General features: G+C 40.6%; 1 pseudogene; it reads right to left on the bottom strand.

Annotated features, from left to right (window-relative positions):
* Positions 1–9749, bottom strand: part of LOC112074321 (nuclear pore membrane glycoprotein 210-like) — a 53554-nt pseudogene that overhangs the window by 34947 nt on the left and 8858 nt on the right.

The following is a 9749-nucleotide window of genomic DNA, read 5'->3' on the forward strand; positions in this document are numbered from 1 at the left end:
TATCTAGAAATGACAATTGATATATGCCATTGGATGAGGTAATGTTTTGGTAGACAGTGAAGTTTCAAGCATGAGATTTAAACCTTGTCTTGGGAGATCAAACTGAACGATGATTTATAGCTGATGCTGTCTAGCGATAGGATACTCCTCTTTCGGGTAAAGGATTCTTTGTAAGTTGAGAGGGGTGTATCTTGCTTATAAATGAAACTAAGAATGTTTTGTAACACTCTCAGAGAATTCATTTATAGACACTGAATTGATCTGAGAGTCATTAAAGGGCTTTGGTGAAGCTTGTATATATATATATATTAAGATGGAATATATAATTTAACTCTGACTTGTGTGTGGTTGGCTCTCTCTCTCTCTTTATTGAGTAATACAGGAAATTTCCACGACACCCACAGGTCTCCATGGCGATGACCTCCAGCAGGGCGGATCCCGTGCAGCCCCGCCTCAGAACTCCCTGGCTGTCCACCGTTATAAGACCCTCCCCAGTCACACGGCGTACCGCACAGACAGATAGTGTCTCTGAAACACACAATCACACATGCATTCTACTACAGACAAAACACACACACATGCATGAGTACAGACATAGAGGACACACGCACGCACGCAAGCACACACACACACACAAGCACACACACACACACAGATCCAAGTGGTTTGACACACATCGACCTACATATACAGGACAAAGTCTAGCGTACCTGAGTGTGTCGTGTTTGTATCTCCAGTACTCCAAGCTTGCCCAGATTCCAGTGGAAGGAGAGACCAGACTCTACACTGCCCAGAGCAAAGGGTTCTGACTACTGTCACTGCCCATCACATACACTGGCATCTAAATACACGCACCACACACACACACGTGGGTTACTAAACCACATGCACATACGCACCAAAACACCGTACAAACATACACAGAAACAAACTACACTGCCTGCCATACATTTCATCATACAATGACAATGTTGAGAGAGATACAAAAAGATAATTCTTTCCAATGTGCAATTAACAACAAGAAAACTGAGAAAACTAGAATGCTATTTGGCCCTAAACAGAGAGCATACAGTGGCAGAATACCTGACCACTGTGACTGACCCAAACCTAAGAAATTTGACTATGTTCAGACTCAGTGAGCATAGCCTTGCTATTGAGAAAGGTCGCCGTAGGCAGACCGGCTTTCAAGAGAAGACAGGCTATGTACACACTGCCCACAAAAATGAGGTGGAAACTGAGCTGCACTTCCTAACTCCTGCCCATGTATGACCATATTAGAGACACATGTTCCCTCAGATTACACAAAGAATTCGAAAACAAACCCAATTTTGATAAACTCCCTTATCTACGGGTGAAATCCACAGTGTGCAATCACAGCAGAAAGATTTTTGACCTGTTGCCACAAGAAAAGGGCAACCAGTAAAGAACAAACACCATTTGTAAATACAACCCATATTTATGCTTATTTATTTCCCTTTAACCATTTGTACATTGTTACAACACTGTATATATACATAATATGACATTTGTAATGTCTTTATTCTTTTGAAACTTCTGTATGTGTGATGTTTACTGTAAATTTTTATTGTTTATTTCACTTTTGTATATATCTACCTCACTTGCTTTGCAATGTTAACACATGTTTCCCATGCCAATAAAGCCCCTTGAATTGAATACAAACATGATCTGTATGTTACTCAGTGCCACAGACAGTTTGACAGAGGGCCGGATCCTGACCCCTGTCAGGTTAAACACCTCCACATCCACCTCATCCTGACACACACCACAAAGACAACCAGATAATCAACAAGTCAAAAGTATGTGTGTGTGTGTGGTGGTGTGTTCGAACCCTGAACCACTGTCAGTTCTCCTAGAGAGAGAGATATGAGAGAGACAGAGAGAGAGAGAGATACAAGAGAGAGATATATGAGAGAAGAGAAGAGATATGTTAACAGAGTCAGAGTTAAAGCTGCAATGTGTAACTTTTTGGGTGACCGATCAAATTTACAAAGAAAGTGTGTTATAGATCTGTCATTCTCATTGAAAGCAAGTCTAAAATGGGGTAGATCTGTTCAATGTGCGCTAATTCTATGCTTCCTATTCTTTTGTTTTTGCATCTTTTACCTACGGTTTTGTACATATTTTCTAACAGCTGAAATAAAACATTTCGGTTATGGAAATATATTTCACAGCGGTTTTAGATGGTACAATGATTCTCTGCACGATACTTGCTTGTTTTGGTACATAAACTGATATTAGGCGAACTATTCGAATTTTAGCAACTAGGAAATGTCAGAGTGATTTCTGCATTGTGTTCAGCGTGAACAGAAACCCACAGTGGCTCCTCCTGAACCATCATTTTAGAAACACTGATAATGTGTATTTGGTTACCTGTCGTACGCTGCCCAGTGTCAGTGCCAGACTTCGTGGCTGCAGGGTGAATCTGGGGTAGACCTGCATATGTACAGTTCATCAGGACTGTATAGACTATATACTATAGTTTTATGGTGTGTTGTGACAGTACATCAGGACTGTATACAGACTGTATACTATAGTTTTATGGTGTGTTGTGACAGTACATCAGGACTGTATACAGCCTGTATACTATAGTTTTTATGGTGTGTTGTGACAGTACATCAGGACTGTATACACTGTATACTATAGTTTTATGGTGTGTTGTGACAGTACATCAGGACTGTATACAGACTGTATACTATAGTTTTATGGTGTGTTGTGACAGTACATCAGGACTGTATACAGACTGTATACTATAGTTTTATGGTGTGTTGTGACAGTACATCAGGACTGTATACAGCACTGTATACTATAGTTTTATGGTGTGTTGTGACAGTACATCAGGACTGTATACAGACGTATACTATAGTTTTATGGTGTGTTGTGACAGTACATCAGGACTGTATACAGACTGTATACTATAGTTTTATGGTGTGTTGGTGACAGTACATCAGGACTGTATACAGACCTGTATACTATAGTTTTATGGTGTGTTGTGACAGTACATCAGGACTGTATACAGACTGTATACTATAGTTTTATGGTGTGTTGTGACAGTACATCAGGACTGTATACAGACTGTATTACTATAGTTTTATGGTGTGTTGTGACAGTACATCAGGACTGTATACAGCTGTATACTATAGTTTTATGGTGTGTTGTGACAGTACATCAGGACTGTATACAGACTGTATACTATAGTTTTATGTGTGTTTGTGACAGTACATCAGGACTGTATACAGACTGTATACTATAGTTTTATTGTGTGTTTGACAGTACATCAGGACTGTATACAGCCTGTATACTATAGTTTTATGGTGTGTTGTACAGTACATCAGGACTGTATACAGACTGTATACATATAGTTTTATGGTGTGTTGTGACAGTACATCAGGACTGTAATACAGACTGTATACTATAGTTTATGGTGTGTTGTGAAGTACATCAGGACTGTATACAGCCTGTATACTATAGTTTATTGGTGGTTGACAGTACATCAGGACGGTATACAGGCCTGTATACTATAAGTTTTATTGTGTGTTGTGACAGTAATCAGGACTGTATACAGACTGTATGACTATAGTTTTATGGTGTGTTGTGACAGTACATCAGGACTGTATACAGACTGTATACTATAGTTTTATGGTGTGTTGTGACAGTACATCAGGACTGTATACAGACTGTATACTATAGTGTTTATGGTGTGTTGTGACAGTACATCAGACTGTATACAGCCTGTATACTATATTTTATGGTGTGTTGTGACAGTACATCAGGACTGTATACAGACTGTATACTATAGTTTTATGGTGTTTGTGACAGTAACATCAGGACTGTATACAGCCTGTATACTATAGTTTTATGGTGTGTGTTGTGACAGTACATCAGGACTTATACAGCCTGATATACTATAGTTTTATGGTGTGTTGTGACAGTACATCAGGACTGTATACAGATGTATACTATAGTTTTATGGTGTGTTGTGACAGTACATCAGGACTGTATACAGCCTGTATACTATAGTTTTATGGTGTGTTGTGACAGTACATCAGGACTGTATACACTGTATACTATAGTTTTATGGTGTTTGTGACAGTACATCAGACTGTATACAGACTGTATACTAGTTTTATGTGTGTTGTGACGTCATAACAAAACGGATGTATACAGACTGTATACTATAGTTTTATGGTGTGTTGTGACAGTACATCAGGACTGTATAGCACCTGTACTATAGTTTTATTGTGTGTTGTGACAGTACATCAGGACTGTAACAGACTGTATACTATAGTTTTATGGTGTGTTGGACGTACATCAGGACTGTATACAGACTGATACTATAGTTTTATGGTTGTGTTGTGACAGTACATCAGGACTGTATACAGACTGTATACTATAGTTTATGGTGTGTTTTGACAGTACATCAGGACTGTATACAGACTGTATACTATAGTTTTATGGTGTTTGACAGTACATCGGACTGTATACAGCTGTATACTATAGTTTTATGGTGTGTGTGACAGTACATCAGGACTGTATACAGCCTGTATACTATAGTTCTATGGTGTGTTGTGACAGTACATCAGGACTGTATACAGACTGTATACTATAGTTTTATGTGTGTTGTGACAGTACATCAGGACTGTATACAGACTGTATACTATAGTTTTATGTGTGTTGTGACAGTTACATCAGGACTGTATACAGCCTGTATTACTATAGTTTTATGGTGTGTTGTGACCAGTACATCAGGACTGTATACGACTGTATACGATAGTTTTATGGTGTGTTTGACAGTACATCAGGACTGTATACAGGACTGTATACTATAGTTTTATGGTGTGTTGTGACAGTACATCAGGACTGTATACAGACTGTATTACTATAGTTATGGTGTGTTGTGACAGTACATCAGGACTGTATACAGCCTGTATACTATAGTTTAGTGGTGTGTTGTGACAGGAACTCAGACTGTATACAGCTGTATACTATAGTTTTATCGTGTGTTGTGACAGTACATCAGGACTGTATACAGACTGTATACTATAGTTTTATGGTGTGTTGTGACAGTACATCAGGACTGTATACAGACTGTATACTATAGTTTTATGGTGTGTTGTGACAGTACATCAGGACTGTATACAGACTGTATACTATATTTTATGGTGTGTTGTGACAGTACATCAGGACTGTATACAGACTGTATACTATAGTTTTATGGTGTGTTGTGACAGTACATCAGGACTGTATACAGCTGTATACTATAGTTTTATGGTGTGTTGTGACAGTACATCAGGACTGTATACACTGTATACTATAGTTTTATGGTGTTGTTGTGACAGTACATCAGGACTGATACAGACTAGTATACTTTAGTTTTATGGTGTGTTGTGACAGTACATCAGAACTGTATACCACACTGTATAATTAAGCAATACGGCCCGAGGGGTGTGGTATATGGCCAATATACCACGGCTAAGGGCTGTTCTTAGGCACGACGTATCGCGCAGTGCCTGGTCACAGCCCTTAGCTGTGGTATATTGCCGTATACCACAAACCCCCAAGGTGCTTTATTGCTATTATAAACTGGTCACCACGTAATTAGAGCAGCAAAAATACATGTTTTGTCATACCCGTGGTATGACCAATCAGCTTCAGGGCACCAATCAGTCATATTCAGGGCCAACCACCCAGTTTCTAATATAGTTTTATGGTGTGTTGTGTGCATTGCTCTGCTGGGGTTATGATTGGTTGTCTACCTGTAGCTGTTTGTGAGAGGAGGTCCGGACACTCCCACTGCTGTCCACTGCAGACAGGTGAAGACTGACCACTCCCACTGTCTGACCTGACACACGGTAACCTACGGAGACGCTGTCCAACGGCCCTGCAGGCCTACTCACACACACGTTTATGTACCAGGTTGTCTAAATATGTCACACATCTCTATCCAGTGAAATGTTTCTTAGGAATGTGGACATAACAGACAGAAAGTACACACACACACACGGGTACTCACTCCACAGTGAGGATGGGTGAGGAGGGGGTCAGTTTGAGGTGCATCAGAGGAAGGTAACGATGTAGGAAGGGTTGTCTGTTAGAGTCTAGAACACGCACACGAACCAGAGCACTGTGGTCCACCTCCACCTGACAGACACACACACACACACACACACACACACACACACACACACACACACACACACGTACCAAATGTGGTGTCTTATAATCCAGCATGGTTGTAAAGAGCAACTCTCCTTCATCCAACAGAATGAGAGGACACGCACAATGTCAACAAAGTCTATCTGGAAGTCAGTGATGTCAGAAACGGAGATGGAGGTCACGGCGGGGTCAGCAGAGGTCAAACACAGGTCATAGGCCAGGATGGAGGAGAGGCCGGGCCGCAGGGGAGACACCTAAGAGACAACACAAGCCTGACTTAGCAGCACTCTGTGGACCGTAGTCAGAACTCCTTGGCTATGGGCAGTGTATGTGTGTTAATGGTGAGTGTGTGTGTTAATGGTGAGTTTGTGTGTGTGTCACCTGTACAACATTGCTGTTCTCCAGGTAAGTGATGTTGGCCAGCTCTCTGTCCTGAAGACGAACCAAGAAGTGTCCTGAACCCTGAACCAGGGTTCTCCTAGAGAGAGAGATATGAGAGAGACAGAGAGAGATATCAGAGAGAGAGATATATGAGAGAGAGATATATGAAAGAGAGAGATATGATAGAGAGATATCAGAGAGAGAGAGAGATGATAGAGAGAGATGATAGAGAGAGATGTGAGAGAGAGACAGACAGAGAGAGAGAGAGATAGAGATGTGAGAGAGAGAGAGAGATATGAGAGAGAGAGATATGAGAGAGAGAGATATGAGAGAGAGAGACCGAGAGGGGAAAGTCATGCATTTAATCTGCTAGGAGGTTATTCACAGTGGCATTGGCAATGTGTCAGAGTAGTTATAAAGGCTTTATAACACTCACAGTGATGTCAGGGTGGTTATGGAGGGTTATAGCACGTTTGTCCCACAGCACGTCCTCCACCAGTCTCAGATGCACAGACGCAGTCAGCGGTGTGGCCCATGAGTCCTACAATACAATACACACAGAGTTATAATACGCACGCACGCACACAGTTTTAATACACACACTATTACCTGTGCAGGTGTGAGGGCCACAGTGACAGTGACTGTCCCTGTTAGATCGTGGGCGCGGAGCACCTGACGACCTGCAACACAGAGACAACCAATCAGAACTCTGCATGTACACACACCGCCTATCAGCATCCACTTCTGAAAATGTTAGGGGCCTGACAACACGGCCTCTCTGATTCTATTGAAATCCCCTCAACACAATCCCTGATAACTGGRACTTGTGTGGWAARGAGCATCCCTTTAACAAACCATTTAATCAACAACCATAACACATACTAAACACCACACACACAATCTCTATTGTGCCTGGGTCTCCACTAGGCTGAACGATGAATGAAAACCCTGACCGTGCAGTTTGCTGTGGCCGCTGGGTGTGTGTGTGTCTGCCAGGCCCATGTGTATGTGTGAGGGCAGGGACAGCAGGGGATAGTTAGAGGTCAGCCAGTTCACTGAGCACGAGCTGAAGTTTGCAAACTGCACCCCCGGTGGTCAAACACTGCTAACTGCAGCACAACATCCCTGCTACTGGACACAGACAACTGGAGAGAGGGAGGGAGGAAGGAGGCAAGAAGGTGGGGATAAGAGGAGACACAGGATGACGTTACGGTGACGAGGTTTCCTATAATATGACTGACCCAAACAAATTCCATTACGTTCTAAAAGTAAACATAGACACAATGCAAACATGAACAGAGTGATGGGTAAAGTGGTCAGATAAGAGTGTCGTGTCTTTGGCTATGCCGGATTAAGTGATTATGACATGCTATTCTATAAAATCATTTCTCCGTAATAATATTACCTGATTGAGCTAATCATGTAAATGAATTAACTAGAAAGTCGGGGCACCACGAAATATTATTATAGAGCTGTTATCTTCCGAATAAACTCTTAACTTCTCTAGGGTAGGGCAGCATTTTCACGTTTGGATGAAAAGCATACCCAAATTCAACTGCCAGTTACTCATCCCCAGGAGATAACATCCCCAGAATATAAGATATGCATATTATTAGTAGATTTGGATAAGAAACACTCTGAAGTTTCTAAAACTGTTTTGAATCATGCCCCGAGGACAAACCATTCAGTTTTATCTTTTTGAGTCACTGTCTTTTCAATGAAATTTCATTGGGAAACCAGATTTCTAAACGAATTGCTTGCAGTTCCTACGGTTCCACTAGATGTCAACAGAAACATAAGATGAAGAAATACGGCCATCTTGAAAGTCGAGGCACTCCAGGTGTCTGGACATGCGCTTCAATCAAACAGAAGGCATGATACATATTGTTTAATCCTGTATTGAACACATATCATCCCGTCTTCAATTTATTACGATTAACAAAAAATACCTAAAGTGTATTAACAAAAGTAGTTGACATTTTTTGGCAAAGTTTACAGGTAACCTTTGAGATATTTTGTCGTCACTGTGAGCAAGTTGGAACCGGTGTTTTTTCTGGATCAAACGTGCCAAATAAATGAACATTTTGGAGATATATTGACGGAATTAATCGAACAAAAGGACTATTGTGATGTTTATGGGACAATTGGAGCCAACAACAGAGCTCGTCAAAGTAAGCATGAATTATTTTTATTTCTGCGTTTTGTGTCGCGCCTGCTGTGTGAAATGTTTTCTCTCTTGTTTACTATGGTGCTATGCTCAAGATATAGCATCGTATGTTTCGCTGAAAAGCCTATTGAATTCTGACATGTTGGCTGGATTCACAACCAGTTAGCTTTAATTTGGTATCTTCAGGTGTGATTTAATGAAAGTTTGATTTATAGTAATTTTCATAGTAATCATCTTTTATGGCGTCTGCATTGTCTCGGCTTTTGCCAAGTGAGACAGTACGTCTTGCCTAAACTCAGATTTTTGGATATAAATATGAACTTTACGAACAAAAAATACATGTATTGTGGAACACTCTATGAGTGTCATCTGATGAAGATTATCAAAAGGTTAGATTAATTTTATCTCTATTTCTGCTTTTGTTACTGCTCTCTTTAGCTGGAAAAAATGGCTGTCTTTTTCTGTGACTTGGCTCATATCTAACATAATCGTTTGGTGTGCTTTCGTCATAAAACTTTTTGAAATCGGACACTTTGGCTGGATTTACAACAAGTGTAGCTTTAAAATGGTGTAAAATACTTGTATGTTGAGTTATTTAAATGATGGGATTCTGTTGTTTTAATTGGCGCCCTGCAGTTTCACTGGCTGTTGACGAGGTGGGACGCTACCGTCCCACATACCCTAGAGAAGTTAAAGACCTGGTGATATTTTACATCAATAGCAGTCAATGTTAATCGTCACCTATTTCAATCTCATCTGAAAGTTGTAAATTCTTGGTTATCTTCACAAACCCTGTAACAAGTTGAATCAGCAATACAAAATGGGTTTAATTATGTATTTACTAAATACCTAACTAATCACACAGAATTACTATACACAGAATGAATCATACTTGTACAAATTACGTCATAAAGAAAACGTCCCTAGCGGCAGAACAGATATGACAGCTGGTTACACAAAGGAAAAGGGGCTGGTTTGAGTGAAAGGACGGGAAGATGAGGAACAAAGGGCGAAAATCTCTCTCCTG

This window comes from Salvelinus sp. IW2-2015, unplaced genomic scaffold, assembly GCF_002910315.2.
Source record: "Salvelinus sp. IW2-2015 unplaced genomic scaffold, ASM291031v2 Un_scaffold2579, whole genome shotgun sequence".
NCBI classification, from domain to species: domain Eukaryota; kingdom Metazoa; phylum Chordata; class Actinopteri; order Salmoniformes; family Salmonidae; genus Salvelinus; species Salvelinus sp. IW2-2015.